Genomic DNA, 20,974 nt, shown 5'->3' on the forward strand with positions numbered 1-20,974 from the left:
CACTGGACCACGGCAACAAGCATAAAATCACCAACTTTTAATTCTTATAGGTAAGCGCATTCACACATCCAAACTGTGCTTCATCAGACCAATAAATTCCATTAAAACAAAGGCATATACATATAACATAAAATATTCAAAACAACCAATAAAAACATAGCATCAATCTGATGCTTCACTATTCAATTATCATTTAAAGAGACATCTGCCCTTCAAAACCGGTTTCATACAAATCTTCCTATTTAAGCAAGGAAATTTATCTGCTTGCATAACCAAAATCCAAGAGCGTTCACGACTCTCTGTATAGTTCATGAAATCACCTCCCCTCCTATTCTCAGCTATAGATTCAACTACCCTAAAACCAAACTTATGTCTGGCTCCAAAATCTATAACATGTTTGGCTAATGCATTACGTGAATCAGAAACACTAATGCAATAGAGATGCTCTCTCATACGTTCATGTAGAGACCTATTAGTCTTGCCTATATAAAAACATTGGCATTCCTTACATTTAGCTAAATAAATCAGATTCTTACTAGGACAAGTAGCATTAACATGAAATTTATGCTCAATACCTGTCACAGGGTGAATAAACACATTTTGACAGTCAATGTGACTGCAGAAATTACAGTGACCACTCAGCCTAGTACTTGCGGCAAGTATATTTTCTCTCCTTTCTAAGACATAATCCCTATGACATAACTGTCTTTTTAAGGATTTATTATTTTTAAAAATAAATTTAGGTTTCTCTCCTACAAGTCCTTTTATGTGCTCATCAAGATATAGAATAGACCAGTTGTTTCTAATGATTTATGTTATCCCTTTAACATCACTAGTGTAAAAGAGAGACACAGAGGCATGTCTATGTGAGCCTTCATCCATAGCTACATTAGGTTCTTTTGCAGAGAAATATGGTCTAGCCTTCCCTTTTCGATGCATAAAACTTTCATATACAGGACCAGCTAGATCCTTGGTCTTGTGGGCGGCCATGGTGGTACAGTGGTTAGCATTGTCGCCTCACAGCAAGAGATTCTCCGGTTCAATCCTCGGCTAGGGTGCCTTCTCTGCAGAGTCTGCATGTCCTCCCTGTGGTTGCATGGGTTTCCTCTGGGTGTTCTGGTTTCCTCCCACATCCCAAAGACATGCAGTAGGTGGATTGGATACTCTAAACTGGCCCTAGGTGTGAGTGCGTGTGTGGCTTCTGTGGAAGGTTGGGCGCCAGGCTTTCAGCTCGACACTGTAAAATTCCACTTCCAATCATGAGCGGACAAGTGATCCGCTGTGGCGACCCCTAACCAGGAGAAGCCAAAAAAAGAAGATCCAAGTGTTGTAAGCTCTATTTTTTATTTCACTATCTAACATAACAATATCTCTGTTGAATAGCGCATCATTGTTATTAAGTCTACATAGTCTCAGACTTTGACCTTTAGCCATGTTCTTAAAAAAGAAACTAGGATGCATACTGTCACGTTGCAACAAAGCATTTCTTCTACATGTCTTCCTAAATAGTGTAGTTGTAAAACCATCACAGGCATTATAATATAACTTCACATCAAGAAAATCAATTTCATCTTTTGACAATTTCCATGTGACTCTTAGGAAAGACGTAGTGCTGTGTAAATAACTAATAAACTCATGAAATCTATTTTCTGTTCCCTGCCAAACAATAAAAAGGCCGTCTACAAATGTCTTATACAGCCTGACATTGGGAGCAAACTCAGACCCAAAAATATATACATTTTCCCATTGTGCCATAACGGTATTGGCGTAGCTATTGGCACAGCATGTGCCCATAGCCATGCCAACTGCCTGAAGGAACAACTGTTCACCAAAGATAAAAATGTTATTCTCAAGCACAATCTCTAGAAACATACACAACAGATCAATAGTAGAAGCATCATATTCATTACATGCTAACAAAAACTCCTTAGTCATGCATATCCCTTGTTCATGAGGGATGCTGGTAAATAGGGAAACGACATCCATTGTGACTAAATAACAACATTCATCCAGCGTTTCAGATTGTATAAACTCAAACAAATCTTGTAAGAATTGCTGAGTATCTTTCAACACCTGCTTCTGCTTATCTAACTGAGGCTTAAGCTTCTTTTCAACATAAATGGAAAACGGCTCAGTTAGCCATCCCCCACCTGAGACTATCGGTCTTAATGGGGGGTTCAAGAGATCTTTATGGATCTTTGGAAGGCTCTGAAATATAGGGATAAATGGATGTTCAACATATAAATAGTCAAACATCTCTTGTGTAATCAATTGACTGGTGTGACAGTCGTATAGGCTATTAAAAATCCTTTCTTGAACTTCAGCAATATAGTTAAACTCAATCTTTGAATAAACATTCCTATCATTCAATAACTGAAGAATGCTATTTTGATAAAAGGCAAAGTCCATAACGACTATTGCACCACCTTTATCTGCATTCTTTATAACAATATCCCTATCACTCTGTAGTTCTAATGGGGCATTCCTTTCATCAGAATCTGCATTAACAAAATCACGCCTAAAACCCCCATGTGACTGTTTAAACATGATATCTTGTTCACATTTCCGATAAAAAGTATCCAAAATGGGATGTAAATCTGGCTGAAATAAACTAGGTTTACATAATATAACATTATCAATTCTATTTTCATTTTCAGGATACATAGTTTTAAGCATAACATTGCGTACAAACATCTTAATGTCAATAAGTGTCTCTGGTTGGCTGGATCTCTGTGCAGGTATGAAAGATAAACCCCGTTCCAATAAAGATTTCTGGACAGGGGTTAAAGTCTTACTGAAAATGTTATAGACTATCGATTCCTGGTGTCTATCCACATCCGTTTGATAGTCTGCATCGAAGGGTCATCTATTTGCCTCTGTCGCTTCCTTCCTCGACTCTGAGATTGCTGTTGGTAAGTTTGTTCCTTCCGATGAAAATGAAGGAGAAGCGTGGGTATATTTAAATTACTTGAAACATTACATGCTTTAGGACGCACATCAGGTGTAGCAGTCAAGGTATCAGAATTTAAAGGAGAGGTCACAGCACTACTGCTAGAAGCTGAAACATTACCAGCTTCAACGCTGGATATATCAGTATTGGTCATCACAGCTACTGTCACCATGGATCTAGGAATGTCTGATGTAACTAAAGGCTGGACATTGGCAGAAGTACATGGCCCCATGTCATCCATCACCCAAATAGGAAATTATTAGCTTGATTCCTCGGCCAAGTAAAGACTTGGCCGTTCCGCAAATCTACAATGTCTCTATGTAGTTTTTTACTTTTTTGAACTTTTAGACGTTGTTCATAAGACAAAACTTTATCCATGACAATATCTAATTTAAGAAGAAACTCTTGTTGAAATACCTGATGTAACTCAAGGTGTTTCTTATTAATTGTCTCAGTCAATTCTTTTTCTATCGGCTTAAAATGGTCAATCAATAAATGAAGATAGTTAAAACTAAGCTCCAAGTTGAGCTGCTGCCACTTACTCAATAAATCTTCATAAACATCTCCATAGGTCGGCATAACTAAAACCCGAAGTCCTCTGGGTATAACCTTGTGGAACAAGCATTCCTCCAGGTGTAGCCTCTGCCATTGGAAGCACTTCAGGAGAAACAAATCATTCTCCAAGTCCCTGGTAGCATTTAAAAGATGAACTTCATCCACAGTCGAAGTAGAATAATCACGCTCGACACCAAATGTATCTCTGTCCAAAAATGGATTAGATACGATGTTTAAAAGGTTCAAAAACCTTCCATCAGTCACTTTCACAGTATCAGCCCTTTGTTGTCCAGGAACATAATCAAGTTTGATGTTCATTATACTTCCATCAGCCATGTCACCGAGGGAGGTGAAATATAAAATAATAAAAAGGAATACAATTCCTAAGGAGTAAACCATGCCCAATAAAAAATACATAATAGCAAAGACAAATATTAGGCACTGGACCACGGCAACAAGCATAAAATCACCAACTTTTAATTCTTATAGGTAGGCGCTTTCACACATCCAAATTGTGCTTCATCAGACCAATAAATTCTATTAAAACAAAGGCATATACATATAACATAAAATATTCAAAACAACCAATAAAAACATAGCATCAATCTGATGCTTCATTATTCAATTATCATTTAAAGAGACGTCTGCCCTTCAAAACCGGTTTCATAGAAATCTTCCTATTTAAGCCAGGAAATTTATCTGCGTGCATAATCAAAATCCAAGAGAGTTCACGACTCTCTGTATAGTTCCTGAAAGCACCTCCCCTCCTATTCTCAACTATAGATTCAACTACCCTAAAACCAAATTTATGTCTGGCTCCAAAATCTATAACATGTTTGGCTAATGCATTACGTGAATCAGAAACACTAATGCAATAGAGATGCTCTCTCATACATTCATGTAGAGATATATTAGTCTTGCTTATATAAAAACATTGGCATTCCTTACATTTAGCTAAATAAATCAGATTCTTGCTACGACAAGTAGCATTAACATGAAATTTATGCTCAATACCTGTCACAGGGTGAATAAACACATTTTGACAGTCAATGTGACTGCAGAAATTGCAGTGACCACACAGCCTAGTACTTGCGGCAAGTATATTTTCTTTCCTTTCTAAGACATAATCCCTATGACATAACTGTCTTTTAAGGATTTTTTATTTTTAAAAATAAATTTAGGTTTCTCTCCTACAATTCCTCTTATGTGCTCATCAAGATGTAGAATAGACCAGTTGTTTCTAATGATTTCTGTTATCCCTTTAACATCACTAGTGTAAAAGAGAGACACAGAGGCATGTCTATGTGAGCCTTCATCCATAGCTACATTAGGTTCTTTTGCAGAGAAATATGGTCTAGCCTTCCCTTTTCGATGCACTAACCGTGACCACATGGAACGGTGATAAAACTTGTAACAAAACAATTGGGTCACTGACACTGAACCAAAAATTAAAAAGAAAAAAATCCACTGACACTGTATAGCTGATAACGGTTTAATGCTCCAAAGGTACACAGTAAAAACACTATTGCACCGAACAACTAAGCGCTTTCGCCGAGGTTAACAAACCATTGGCATCATCAGAGTTGTTGACTTATTGACAAGGTATTTGACAATGGATGGGGGGGGGGTGATTGGGAATCCATTTTGGAAGCAAGAGAATCTATGTGGCAAATAAGCACTAATGCTACCAGCCCCCAGGGTTAAACGAACATATTTCAATTAAGCCCTTCTTAAAAATTAAACATAATAAAATTGGGTAATTTCAGCCAGTTACTAATAAATGTACCAATTATTATTTTTTTATAGAATTTTTTAAAATTTCAACTAGTAACGTATGATATGTTTTCTTAATATATTTATATTAAGTGTGTAAACATATGCATTGTATTTAAAGCCATATTTTATATTTTGTGTTTTGACAAAATATTGAGTGTTTTTTAATGTTGTCAACGTTTCTTATGTGATGTTTTGGTGAAGTATAGATATTGGGGAACAATATGAAAGAAAGAAGTTTTGGCTGTTTAAATAGTTTTATTGTTTAATTGGTATTAATTATGTCTAAGATAAATATGATGGGAGCAATTCATACGAACACCTGATTTTTTTCTTTTTAACTTTTGGAAACAGTGTTGTTTATATAGTTATAGATGTAGTAAGTTTATTTTTTGCTATTCCTCACCAAAAAGGATGTGAGTTCTTTTTTACTGATCTCATAGAAGGCATGTTTAGCAACACCAAGATCAACGTTAAAGCTGATTTTATGGAAACTGTTTTTCAAAACAATTTTAACTTTTTTGAAGATGAATATTTCTGTCTGGTGCCTGGTGTGGCTATGGGTGCCAAATGTGCACCCATTTATGCCAACTTATTACTAGCTGAGTGGGAAAAGCAGTTTGTTTGGTTTCACCACTCCATTTTTTGATAAAGTATCATTTTACTTTAAATTTTTGGACAGCATACTAATCTTGTGGAAGGGTGATGTTAACCTTTTACCAGAATTTATTAACTATTTGGGTAAAAACACTTCATTTCTGAAGTTCATTTTTAGATGGGACACTGATAAGATTGACTATTTGGATGTTTTCTTATATTAGAATAGTAGGGACAAGTCATTCTGTTCCACTATTCCAGGTCATTTCTCCACTTTGGTAGTTGTCACAACTTGTTTCAGAAGAGTGGCATAGTAAAGGGGCAGATGGTGTGGTTTTCAAGGTTTATCAGCAGTTTACAATTATTTTTGCATGAAATCGATAAACTGATCAACATGGTTTTGGATAGGGTTTACCCTTTTAACAGGCTGCAAAAAATTAAAAATGAGGTTGTTGAAGGTAGAAAGGATAGATTTTCTTCCATCTTGAAGATGGAAAGTATGCAGTTCCAGTTTGACAACTCACTGGTACAATGTAATGAAACAAGTGGGCAAAAGAATAGTAATATAGGGACACCTTGCTGGTCACTGGGGCCCTCAGGAAAACATGGGAGTTTGTTCATTCCAGGAATGAAGGACAAACTTGGTATTACCCCACAGGTTACATACAGTAGTTGTAAGAATATAAAAGATTATGTGGAGAAAGATTTGGCACTTTCCAAAGGTATGTTTAAATCAAAAAGTTGAAATGTGAAATTTGCAAACTGTGCAAATATATTAATGATGCACCTTATATTTCAGTGGTAGGGTTCAGCAGTTCTTTGTCATGTCCATAATCTCATAATTACAGTACTAAATATGTGATTTATTCGGCAACATGTATGACCTGTTCAGCCTTCTATGTAGGGAAATCAACTAGAACATAAAATAGAAAAGGTTGTCAAACACTTTACACAGGGGCACCACCGAGTGCAATGATTACAAAAAATTTTTGTTCTTCATTATTGACAAGGTGGTGTTGGATGAGAAGTGTGGTGATTGCAATAGTTTTTTGGAATACAAGGAACTGGTATGGTAGCTTAGGTTGAATGCTGGTGAAAAACCTGGATTAAATGATTGTACTTCAATTACTAGTGCTTTAAAATTAAAAGAAAAAAGGTTTTAATGTTATGATAATACAAGGGGGATAATGAATATTTATTGGTTTGTTGTTATGCTCAAACATGTATTTAATTGGTTAATTGTCAAACACTAACTTTTACTAAAAGGATTTTAACATTGTATATGTCCTTAAATCACTGCAACACTGCAATTGGTTAACTGGTTTTAGTAAGGTATTTAAATACATGATTAGTTGTCATTTAAGACTCTGATGAAGCATTTCATTTTATTAGGGCAAAAGCACTAAGTTTTCATTAAAATTTTCCATTTCCTTGCTGGAGACGTTTAATGTTTGTATACTGGAGGGACAGGTATGTGTCTCAAATATTACCTCTTTTCTGGAGCAGACTCCCCATTCATGTAAAACTGAGCTCCTCCTTAAGCCTATTCAAATGCAATTTGGACAAAAGAATTGGAAATCACAAACTCACCCCTGGCTTGTTGCTATGTTCCTTATGGACAGGGGCAGCTTGTAGATGCCGTAAGGTGCAGTCATATACCAATGCCATTCTAGTCCATGGGCATTGATAAATGGGAAAATTGAGGCATGAATTGCTAGGCTTAAAAAGGATCTAGGGCCATTAGCCTAGTGGCCTCCTGAGATCCTATAAAAAGGGGGGGGGGTTATCCACCGCAGGAAACATAGTTCCCCACCTCTCTGTCATCCTCAAGCACAATCCTTGTAATATCATTTTTCCATGTGTCCTTTGTCTTCTCTCTCCTTTTATTTCCAACATTATTATCTGACCCCTTTTAAACCTTATATAAGGACACCTTTTACAGCAAATAGATAAAACCTTTAAGCTATCGACAGTGTAGCACAGCTGAGATTAGCCCAGATTCTTGTAGAAGGTTTCAAGAGATCCACGCAGACTTGTGCCTGAAAATAACCAAAAGTATTTATGACTTTATGTACACGTGGCTTGTTCTACACATAACTACAGGGGTCTTTTTCTCATTTCACACCCATTAAGATATGCAAACCTGCTGTGGGTATTTTATCGTAGGACTGAAGTTTTACAAAACCGTTTAGCAGACTTACATACAGGCGTGTCGCTATTCTTCAATTGCCATTGCATATATGTGATCCGCAGGAGTATGAATATCACCTAGTCTTAAAAACAGTAGTTTTAAAGACGGATTGCCCCGCATACAGGACAAGAGATTCATTGAGTATGGTCTTAGAGATAGACTCTCTAATGGAAATGGGGAGTTTATTCTAGCACATGGTCAACATCAGTGAAACAAACCTTCATCTCCAAAGTGCATTACATTTTTGAATTTTGTGTGCCATGTTGGTGTTCTTTAGAAGCTTGGTATTATCCCCAAGTTCAAGACCCACTAGCAGCCCAAATTGTTTGTTGCCTAATGCCTTATATGCTGGGCATAATCTGTCTGTGATGTAATGATATTTGTCTGAAGGATGGACTAACTAATGTAATTACTATAGGTAATACATACCCTTTTAACATATCTCTCAACTGATCAGATTTTCGCAGAATGTCCAGATTTTTGTCTAATAATTTTTGGTCTAGTCCTCATAAAATTTGTGATCTTCTGGCAAATGATTGCGATGATTTGAGGATTGAAGTCACTAAATATTGATATATATTTCAGTTTCAGACCTTCAGAAGATGTACGTTAACACAAACTCTGTTGCTCCAGCAACTTTCTAAGTTTATAAGAGCAATATTTAAAATCTGTCCCTATTTTTGGGACCTTGCCTTCTAATTTGTTAGACTTTGTCCAGATTTCTTGCACTAAGAGGTTCAGTTTAGCAACACATCTTATTTGGAAGGCTTTGTGTTAGTTAATGGGCATAATAGAGGGAATTCACAGAATGCAGATGCATGAGCATTACACTAGAGGGCGGAATGCAGTCAGTCTCAGGGAATGTTTCAGACAGCAGCACAAAGATTTACAGAGTTGTAAAAACATGAATTCACATATTTACAGATGCAGTAATATGAACGTTTGTGTAGTGCAGAGTTTATAGTAGCAGGAGCAGAATGCTGTGCATGCAGACTGATATGGGATTGCACAGCCGGATCAAAGTTTGTCTTTTTTAAAGGGAGACGTGCAGATCTAGTAATGCTAATGAGTTAATAGAATTTCTTCACCACACTAAGAATGAATTATAGCTGTCGTTGTTGAAAAATATAGTAGCAGGATGTCCAACTGACAAGAAAAAAAGGTCAATAATCACAGAGACTGATGTTTAAATCCAGTAACGTGATTGTGCCTAACCAACTAAACAGTCACGTTAGAGAAAATATGTAAAGGGCACTTCAGAGCTGTCACACAAAAAATGTGCATGACATTATATTTTAAGCAGGAATGTCCAGACAAATTAATTGAAGGTAACAACTGTGACATCTGTAACATGTACGATAGAAACAACTCTAAATGATGCTAAATGAATTTCCAGACAGAGAATGGAGTAAAATAGCTTAAGACTTTTATTTAAAAAAAATAATAAACAGTATGTGTTGTCTACTAGTAAAACTACCAAGAGGTCATCAAAAAGATATAGTCCCTGGGATTCAATAAACTCCATGCAGGAATAGTGTTATTCCTGCACAGAGTGAACGTTTCCATGTCCACACAGCCCTAACAGCAGCACACCTTGCATATTCATGAAGGCATGCTACTGATAAGGGCTGTACGGACACGAACAGTGAACAAGTGCAGGGGGTGTGTTCTAGCACTGCTCGCACAGTTAACACGCCCCATGCACTCAGAAAGTGCCATACAGTACTTTCTAAAAGTAGTGCGGCATAATATTAGAGAATTTATCTAATATTATGCCAGTATTTCAGTGTCCGTGGACACTGAAATGAAATAAATGTATCACTGAAATACATAGGGGAGCAGGAAAGCAATGCAGGGGTTGTGTGACAGGTTCTATGACACACCCCTGCATTGTAAAAGTGCTGTACGACACCTCACAACCTGTTAAAGCAGGAAATGTGGACAAAGGTACAAATAATGGGGGGACAAAGTCCTAAAAATAGGTTCACTTTGTAAATATAGCTTTTACAAACTTAGAAAGTTGATAGAAAACAGGTTATGCATTAACATGAATTTCCGAAGGATGAAAGTCTGACAGTCAAATGTATGGCATTATTTCCTTACTGCAGTCCTCAATGATTTGTCAGGAAACTACAATACTCACTATACAATATAATATAATAATAATATAATTATTTTTTTCCATACTAAGGAATGTTTAAGCGTATCTGAGCGGGTGTGCGCATTATGGTCCTCCACTTAACATTGCTTAAACATCCCATAGCTGATAAATAAAAATATACAGCAACAGTTTCCAAACCAGGATAGTGCGGTGGTTAGAGTCTCGGTTTTACATGCAGGTGTTCATGGTTCAATTACCAAGGCAGACACATTACTTTTATATGGGAAAGCAGTGTTAAAATATTTTTTTTCAACTTAAATTATGTAGTAAGTGTTTTTTGTCAACCAGGGTAGTGTAGCTGGTATAAAATGGAAGTGTGAGTGCATATAACATGTGACACCACCCATGTATACACAAGTGTCCCATACAGTATAATCACACCCCTTGCTAATGTAATGAAAGCACATAGAGGGAGGTCATGTAAAGTAAATCATACACACTGACTACATAGTTCATAGGTTCATAGGTAGGTACTAGGCTATTGGCCCAAGGGCCTAAGTAAGCCTAGCCAACAAGGTTCCCTGGCTTACGCCACCCAAGAAAGTTAATTTCCTGTGCCCCTGTCGGACAGAGCCACAGAAGTGATCCCCGGGGTGTATTTTCTATTTCCCATCCACTCATCAAGATTTTTCTTGAAGAGTGCTAATGAGGAACTTTGCTTGACATAGATGGGTAGCTTGTTCCAGAGTATAGGAAGTCTCTGGGACAGGAATCTATCCCTCCAGCATGTCCTGTTTATTCTGGTGACAAGGTTTAGGTCTGTAGAGCATGTAGCTCATAGGGATTGGGATTTCTTTAGGTGTAGCATGTCCAACAGCTCTGGGTTTAACATAGCTTTATATGTTAGGCAGAGATCTCCTCAGAGCCGACAATCTGCTACAGAGTAAAGCTGGAATTTTTTAAGATGGTCAGTGTAGGGCATCTGTTTGAGGCCAGTAATTCTCTATGTGAGGTACTTCTGTGGCCTTTCCAGCTGCTGCAGATGTCTTGTGAAGTGCATTCCAAAAGGGGCGTTGTACTCTATAATGGGTCTAATGAGGGCCACGTAGAGGGGAACAATTACCTATTTTTTCCTGGATGAGAACCCTTTTGTGATGAGGTGTGCCACATAGAAGGATTTCCTGACCACTGTGATGATGTGTTTATCAAAGGAGAGACTACTGTCCACCTGGGTCCCAAGGTCTCTTATCACACATTCGGCATTAAGTAGGCTTTTGTTTATGTGGTAGTTCATGGATACAGAGTTTTTACCAAAGGGGATGACAATGCCCTTTTTGGCAATGAGCGTGAGACCATGCCTCTGACACCAGGCATCTGTCTCAGTGCGGCCCTTCTGTAGGATGCCCATATCATTTTGGGACTCGACTATGGCTCATAGTTTGCAGTCATCTGTGAACTTCATTAGCCAGAGGCCTTCTGTGTTAGCCTGTACTTCAGAGAAGTAGATACCAAACAGAAGAGGTCCCAGGACTGAACCCTGTGGTACTCCACTTGTCACTGGTTTGAAGTCAGATTTGGAGTGTGCAACTTTTACAGTGTGGGTTCTGTCAGTGAGCCAGTTGGCAACCCATCTTCTGATGTAGGGATTTATACCTAGTTTAGTGAGTTTAGCTATAATTCCAGAATGGTGGATGGTGTTGAAAGCCTTGGCGTGGTCAAGATAGGCTGTGTGAACCACCTTACCCTCGTCTACGGCTTTGGTGACTGCCTCAAAGAAGTCAATCAGGTTCACAAGGCATGATCTGCCTTTCACAAACCCAAACTGGGTGGGGTCCAGAGTTTGGAGGTTGCCGATGTCTTTTTTTATGAGTTCCATGATGATACGTTCCATTGCCTTGAAGACCAGGCTCATCAGGCTAATAGGGTGATAGTTCCCCGGATCACTGGTGGCTCCCCCTTAGTGGAGTTGGATAACTGTTGCTGTGCACCATTCAGTGAGCATAAAGCCTGACATGAGACTATGATTGAACATGGTGCTTAGGTGAGGAGCCAGTTTGTTCTGAAGTTCATGTAAAATGCATCCTAGGATGTTGTCCGGTCCCATGGATGCTGTGTTTTTAGTTTTAGAGAGTGCAGCTTTAACCTGCATAGATGTGATTACAGGGACTCTGCATTCTTCCTGTATAGATATGGGCCCTTTAGGGGGTGAGATGGGGGGTAAAGTTAGCATGGAACCTATCTGCCAGGATGTTGGCAATATCAGTTGGTTCTGAAATTTTTGTGCCTTTGTGCTGTAACTCAGAGCAGATCTGGGTGTTGCCATCGAGATTCTTGACATAGCTATAGAATGCTTTGTGGTTGCCCTTAGAATCAGTGGCAATTTTGTTTTCATAGCTAGCTTTGCAGGATCTTATAAGGGATCTCAGCTTCTTACTGAGGCTGACCAGGGAGCTCCTCCACTCATGGGATTTTACTCTCTTTTGCAACAGCTTCATCCTTCTGTTGTAGAGTTTGTTTATGGCAGGGACCACCAGATTGGCTTCCTTTTTTGGGGGAATTGCATCTTGGTTCTGTTTGAGATAGCACAATCCATGCACTCATGTAAATGCTTATAGAGTGCATTTGTGTAGGATTCAGCAGCCTTAACTGTATTGTCCATCTGCATGAGTGTCATGAAGTTTGCCACTTCTGTCTTAAGAAGCATGAAGTTGGCTTTTTAGAAATTTTTTTTTTGCGGTTTCCTTAATGGTGGGTGGGGGCGGGATGCAGATATCTAGGGTGATTAGTTTATGGTCGGATATACCCAACGAGGAGTTGACTTCAGATGTGGAACACCGGTCATTCATGTTGGTAATGACTAGGTCTAGGATATTGTTGCCCCTGGTGGGGTGTGGATAAGTTGATCCAGGGTTTTGGAATTTATGAATTCCAGAAAGTGTCAAGTAAAGGAATTGGTACATGAGTAGTTTTCCCAGTTAATGGTGGTGTAGTTGAAATCACCCATTATTAGAGTGTTTGGTTAAACCCTATTATACCATGACCCCCCATTAATATTCCAAAACGTGCACGCTGATTGGCCAGTGTGCACGTTGTAAATCGACTTATACTAATGGAAAAAGGTTCGGTCGCCCGGACTTTTTCCATTAATATAAATCTTTTTAAAAACACTGTCTCGCTATGTTAAAGGAGTTTACCATAGCGACACAGGTTTAAAAAAAAGCAACGGAGATCTCCATTGCTTTTTTTAAAACTGTCTCGCTATGTTAAACTCCTTTAACATAGTGACACAGTGTGTAAAAAGCAACGGAGATCTTGCTTTCTCCGTTGCTTTTTTTTAAACCTGTCTCGCTATGTTAAATGGGTTTAACATAGCGAGACAGCTTTAAAATAAGCAATGGAGATCTCCGTTGCTTATTTTAAAGCTGTCTCGCTATGTTAAACCCATTTAACATAGCGAAACAGTAAAAAACAATGGAGATCTTGCTTTCTCCGTTGCTTTTGGCCACAGCTCTGATGTACTGCATAGGCATGCGCACTACATCAGAACTGCCGCAGATACCAGACAGCTGCGGAAGGGCAGCAAAGAGGCATTATACAATGCCATTATTTAAGAAAAGTAATTATTTCTTTTCTTAAATAATGTCATAGTATAATAGCAATAGCCCACTTCTGGGTGTGGGTAATGCGGGATTTACCCACGGTTGTCTTTGTTTGGTCCCTCGGGCGAACCACGCCAACCGTGGGTAAATCCCGCATTACCCACACCCAGGCGTGGGTTATTGCTATAATATTTTCCAGTGTATCAAGAAAAGAAGAGTGGGAATCCCGGGGCATGGTGGGGGATCTGTAGCAAGCTACAATTTGTATTGCAGTTTTTCCCAGAGTTAGTTGCACTTCGGTAACCTTAGATGCATTATGCTGCGCAACTAGCCTGAAGGTGTGAATATCCTTAATGAATATGGACACACTTCCTCCTTTAGTGTTCTGGTCCAGGTTAGATGGCTGAAAAGTGTGGCATGAGTTATAGCCTGGTAATGCAGGGGTGCTCTCTAGAGCCCTGAACCAGGTCTCAGTCACTGCACAAATAACAATATTCTCCATTTTAAGGAGTGCCTTGAGTGAGTGCATTTTGAGATTTAGACTTAGCATTGAGTAGCATTACCCTCAGTTTTTGCTTGCCTGTACCTGTTACGGTGGTGAATTTGTCATTTGAAACTTGCCTAAAAAAGGCACTATAGAAGCGGCAAGACCTTAGCCAGTATCCGGAATCCCAAGGGCGACAGATGCAGGCCATCTCTGGCAAAGGATTGTGGTCTGTCAACCATGTCATCCCAGGCAGACAGACACTGGATTCCCTTAGAATGACACCAGAAGCTTAGCCAATTGTTGAAGTCAATCATTTTGTCCTTGTACTGCAGTAACATTGTGGGAGATGGCAGGATGCTACTCAGGGCTAGGGTCATACCGGCCTAGGCTACAAGATCAGAGAGCTCTTCCATGTCTCTTTTCATGTAGTCCAGGGGGGTACGCCTCAGGTCGCTCACACCAACATGGACAATGACAGAGTCATATTTGTACTTGTCTTGGCGTGACCTGAGTGCGTGGGTCATGTGGCAGTTCCTGGCACCTGACAGGCAGCTGACAGTAACCTTCTCCTTGTTTAGCCTGGTGAGTAGGACATCAGTGTGCCTGACTATAGAGTCACCTATGACTAGTGTGTTGTATACCTTGTTTTGCCTTATGGGATGTGGTTTATTGGCACATGGAGTCTGTGGGCTATGTATCATTTGGGTTGTGTTGGGGGGTGGAGGTTGCTTGCATTTCTGCTTTGGAGGTCTCTGTTGCTTGAGCAAATTATTATTGAGAGCCTCTGTGAATGTTTTTGTGTTTCTATGTGTGCATTTTGGTGGTGTAGGTTTAGTGAGACTATGTGATGAGTGTGCTGTGGTGCAAGTGTTTACCTTCTCCTCTTGCCTGTCAAGTTCAGTCTTGGTTGGAGAGAGCTTTTCATCCAGTTTGGCTAGATAAGTACATCTCTCACAGGTTGTGGTGTTGGATGGTAGGAGGAGAGGGTTGTCTGTGTACATGAGGCAATTGCTACATTGCCCCAAGATGCCCAGATTCATCAGATTGACAGGAGAGAACACTGGGAGCTAACCCTTGGACATGCTTGAATAAAAAACTACTTTCCTCTAGACAAGTGAGGAATGTAAGTATAACAGCTGTTTTCTCTAAGCAAGTATGGAAAGTAAGAATAAAATCTGTTTTCCTCTAGGTAAAGAGGAAAGCTGAGTGTTGTAGTAATTTGTAGCTTATTTACTGATAACAAGTTCTGAACAAGTGCTGAGCACGAATAAGCAAATTCAAGTGCTAAAATTAAGAATCTGTACCTGGATCTTGTGGCAGATAGGCCACCTAGTGCTTACCACTCCCACTGATAAACTAGAATGCTTCCGTCCAACACAGAAAGGCATGGGGGGCTCAGAAGCTTACATACAGTTCTGGGTACAGAAAATCTGTATCTGGACTAGACTAGTTACAGGAAAGGTGGGAAACAAGTGCAAACATGGGCTTTTAAACCAGAAAGTTGAAAGAGATGGAAAAACTGCCCAAATGGCTAATAAACTACAATTTCTGGACCAGAAACCACCCTTGTGGTAGATAGGCTACCTAGTGGTTACCACTCCCACTGATAAGTTAGAAGGCTTCCCTCCAACACAGAAAGGCTTGGGGGGCTCAGAAGCTTACAAACAGTCTTGGATGAAGTCATTATTCTGATATTTTCTAAAAATGAAAAGTGAGCAATGGTTAGCAATGCTCAACTATACTTACCAGGTTTAGGCATCGCTTAGACATGAATGCTAAGCAGCAGGTAGCTCAGCTAAGCGGATGTGTGCACTGTTAAGCAGTGCTCAGCAATTACCCATTTAAGCACTGTTCATCTCAGCTTAGTGGATTTGCTCACTGCTTAGCGGAACTTAACATGTTCAAAATGGTCCAAAGATGGCAAAGGGTGGGAATAGGGAATATCACCCTATTTAAACAGAGCAGGTGGGAATACAGCCAGAATCTGTTATAGTTCATCCATGCAGGTACTATGGCTGGTGTAGATGAAGGAGCAGGCTTGCAGGCACATCGCTGGAGCATTCAGGAGTCCAGGGTCATGGCTGGACTCCTTGTAGGAAACCATGAGGAGAGACTGCTGCAGGGCCAGTACTAGGGCTCACAATACAAAGAGGAGGCATGGGACCATCTCGCACGTGATCTCACCAGTGCTACTGGATTCCCCTGGACTGGTGAGCATGTACAGCACCACTATGCTGACCTACAGCAGAGGAAGGGGGCACTCTTGGCCCAGTGGATCCAAGATGCATGGGCACATAATGCTCCAGCAGTGAGTAAGTATTACTATCAAGCAGTTTGTAGTAAATACTAGCCTGAGAATGTGATAAACAGGTATGCATAATGTTTGTTTTACTCCCTTACAGCTGCAGCAGAGGGCTAGTAACACAGAGGCCCATGTTGACAGACTGCTGATGCTGCTCTGACAGGCTGGTGAGTGCAAATCTATTTTGCAGTATATTGTTCAAATAGCTAAGAAGGAGTACATTGCTTACTGCTAGTAGGTATACTGTTACTGTGTGAACTGAATAAATAAAAAAGTTTGACCGACTAATATCGATGTGCAATAAATATCCCTACAGAAAACTGTTGTGTTTATTCTGGTATGTGGTTGTAGACATATAGAATATATACAGGTTCTTCACAGCAAATATGGCTTGACAGCATACATTAACTGAGGTTGTTCTGTGAACCAGCTGTTAAGAAAAACTGTAGATGGCAGAGCTGTAAAAGAAGATATAACTGAAATGTGAAATATATACTGCACTTAGTTCTGAACCCTGAATAGTAATGTGTAAAATTTAAAAGTGTGTTCCTTCCAGCATTGCCTTGTATTAAGATTTGCTTTCCAGACTGTAGTAATCCAAAGGATTAATGCGCAGGACAATAACTATCTGTCATGCATGCATCACAGGATTACAAGTTCAGACTGTCTAACCAGACTGTTAGGTGGAAACCAGTGACAAAAGCAACAGCAGTTCCCCAGTAGCTCAGGGTGATGAGAAAGAGCTTAGTTGTTAATTCTGCACACCCAGACACGGTTTGAATCCAGGGAGTGGTACTAAGATGCGTACATATCTACACACAAGGAATCAGGAATAAATGTAAAAACAGTCAGGTAACATTAACAGTTATTTTCTTCACAGGTTTTACAGGTAAGGAGATGTTGGTAGTAGCTGTATGAAGGGTATACTAATAAACTGTGCAGAACTGTTCAACTGTCCCACCACATGCCAGCAGATTACAGCAGGATAGGTACATACAACATGTACTCTTTCCAATAAATGTCTCTCAAGTGCCACACTGTCATGGCTAGTGGTCACTGCTGCCAATAACCCTGGACACAGCTAGGAAACCAATTGAAGTATGCCAGTAGCACACTCACATAACAGCAATTCAGGGTACTCCTCCTGTGCCAGATATGTAACCCTGACATGTACAAGTCCTCTCTAGTCATGTACCCAGAGTTGTCACAGTTTGCTCCATACCATTCCAGGCTGACAGTTTAATAGGTATGTTTGTGCTACAGAAGCTATGGGCCATAGGTAGATGTAAAGTGAGGGCAGACCCATAGAGTATTGAGCAGTACTGTTGTGGAAAATAGAAGCATAAACAATTGTTAATGGACTTTTTGTCTCCCCCCCTCATCCGGATTAATACTATAATTCATATACTATGGGTATGTTTTTCTCCAAACCTAGTGTTGGGACTTGTGTTCTATTATTATTCACATATTTGATTGGTTGCATGTTAATATACCTTGTTTAAATACCATTGTTGGTGGCCTTTTGCCATCAATGTTACTGGCATGCTGTTACAATGCATATTGTTGTTCCATTTATGCATGTGTTTGTTTTGCTATGCAACTGTTTAAAATCTGCTTTATGGAGTTAATTGGGACACCCATGCGTGCTGTTATAACTAATCTTGAAATGTGCTGTTCATGACTAACCAAAATATTTTTTAAAACCTCAACACCAAAGCACATGTGGGAAGGCGGATCCCAGCGGATTCACCTGTCCCGCCTCATCTGGCCATGGCACTGGGCCCCAGCACATCTGGGACCCAACCCGGGACTTCCTCGTCTGCTGCTCCTGCACCACCTTTGGGTGGAACTGACTCAAGGAACAGGGCCCATCCTCCCCCTGAGAGTGGGCACGGACAAGAGCCTGTAACCCAAAGTCAGTTCCGGGGTTTGGTGTGCAGCACCATACGTAGCAAAGTTGGGTGGCCAGCTGTGCCAGATTGAGAGCTGCCTGGTGCACCTCGAGGATCAGGACTCCCCTCCTGTTCAGCCCCCAGCACAGCCACCTTTGGGCCCATTAAGGAGCAGTGGTGACTGCCCATGGGTAGGGACCTCAGTCCCACTGTATCCATTTGGGGGCTCATGGGCTTCTGATTCCCAACCACCCTCCTTGTCAAAGGTGTTTACCTCCTCATGTGTCATATACTGTCCCTGTCTGCTGTCTTGTCTGTCTGGAAATGCAACCTATCCTGCCCAACCTACCTCCCCAAACATACCTACAGCCCTTCCCCAACATCCCATTCTCACCTTAACAAAAAGGGGCATCTGTCCTGCAAAAAATGGAGTGTGAGGCTGTAAATTCCAAATTCTACACATGTTATTCACAGCTGTCACTGCTGAAGAAATGTAGAGCTATGGTCCTTTCCTACACCCATCCTGCACATACCTAGCTGCTTTTCATAATGTTTTACCCTCTGCTTGCCCCCATTTCACACCTTTTCTATCACCCTTTTGTCTTTTATTTAAAGAAAATGAGCGCGAGTAAGTGGTGCTAAGTGAAGGTAACAGGGCTTAAGCATCTGTTAACAACACTTATCTCTGTGCAAACCAGCGTACAACTGCTTAAAAGTGCCTTAATTAATCTGTCTCCATCAGCCCTTGTTCTGCCCGGCAACAAAACAATCAGCCCTGCCAGTCTTAAACCAGGGATACTGTACACTACAATAACAGCAATGTATCACTACACCATCTGAGCTACAGAAATCTATAAGCTTTTACAAACCTATCAGTCATTCTGGTCATTTAACATTAATAAAAAAGTAAGCACATCCAAATCTGGAACCCATGACCCTTTGCACAATAATGACAGCAACATACCTCTATACCATCTGAGCAGTAGAAATTTGTAATGATTTTACAAACATATCATGCACAACAGTCATTCAACATAAGGGGGAATTATATAACCATAGTGCTGTTATATACATATATATGTATATATAGATATCAAGATATATATATATATCTATATATATATATATATATATATATATATATATATATATATATATATATATATATATATATATATATATATATATATATATACATATATATATATATATATATATATCTCTATATATATATATATATATATATATATATATATATATATATAGATATATAGATATATATATACATATATATATATATATGTTCACACACACACACACACACACACACACATATATATATATATATATATATATATATATATATATATATATATATTTTATTTATTTTACATTTGTTAACCGGGGGTGTCTGACTGAGCTGAAAAGGCCCTTTTTCAGCAGAGGCCCGGGGAGAAAAGCTCCGCAAAGAAAAATTACAGACACATTTAGTTATTTAGACATAATCAGTATACACACAAATTACAAGAGACATGTTTTTACAGTGGTATGCGGCACAAACAGTTACAGTGGAGAGAACAATCAAAAAAGATATTAATTTTAAAAATAAAGGTAAGTAATAGATTTGGGGTGTACAGCTGAACTTTAAAATGTAGGTAGAATACATACATAGTACACAGGTACAGTACATACATTGTAGATTAGCCAGTGTTTGTGAGTAAGATTGAAAAACTATTATAAATTGCTCTAGATTTAGTATGCATATGTTATCCGCTTTCACTAGCCTGGGGAGCAATCATGGCACTGCCAACTTTGCTTGAGATGTTGCCTGATGAGGTCTTTAAAGGAGGCTTTGGATGATGTGTTTTGAATGCTAGTAGGGACAGAGTTCCATTTTTTAGCCACCAAACTACTATATAGTGCATCTCCAAAGCTATTGTAGCTGTTGATGACTTCTAGTAGTAGTTTGCTTGATGATCTAAGAGGCCTTTTGGCTGAGTGATGTTGTACTAGGTTTTTGAGGGCAGGACACTTATTGCGGAGGTAATAGATAGAATGACAGAGGCAGAGCTGATTGTAGGTTAGGAGGTTGGGCAGTTCAAGCCAGTGGAGCTGGCTCAAAGCAGTACAATGATGAGTTCTATATGAGCAATTTGCAGCAAAACGGGCAATTCTGTTGTAGCAAGCTTCCATTTTGCTTAGTTCAGTTTTGTTGAGATTAGTCAGAATGGGAGATGCATAGAGTAGGGTGGATAGCAGTTGGGAGCGAGCAATGGCTGATCTTGTGTTGTTGGTAAGAAATGGTTTGATACGGTAGAGTGACCCCAGTTTGTCATGTACTTTTTTAATAGTTAAGTTCAGATGACTATCAAATTTTAGGTGGGAGTCTATGGTTATTCCCAATAGCTTAGCCTGTGGCATTGGAGCAATTGGAATAGCATTTGTGGAGTAGATAGTGAATTGACTGTTAGTGTTTTTGTTAGAACTGGTTATAATCATAAGCTGAGTTTTCTTTGGATTGAGGATA

General features: G+C 39.4%; 1 protein-coding gene across 1 annotated transcript in view; it reads right to left on the reverse strand.

Annotated features, from left to right (window-relative positions):
* LOC122791824 (C1q-related factor-like) overlaps positions 1–20,974 on the reverse strand; it is a 142,344-nt gene that overhangs the window by 59,198 nt on the left and 62,172 nt on the right. The gene's annotated exons all lie outside the window — the stretch shown is intronic.

This window comes from Protopterus annectens, chromosome 17.part0, assembly GCF_019279795.1.
Source record: "Protopterus annectens isolate FY-2018-M chromosome 17.part0, PAN1.0, whole genome shotgun sequence".
Taxonomy (NCBI): Eukaryota; Metazoa; Chordata; order Ceratodontiformes; family Protopteridae; genus Protopterus; species Protopterus annectens.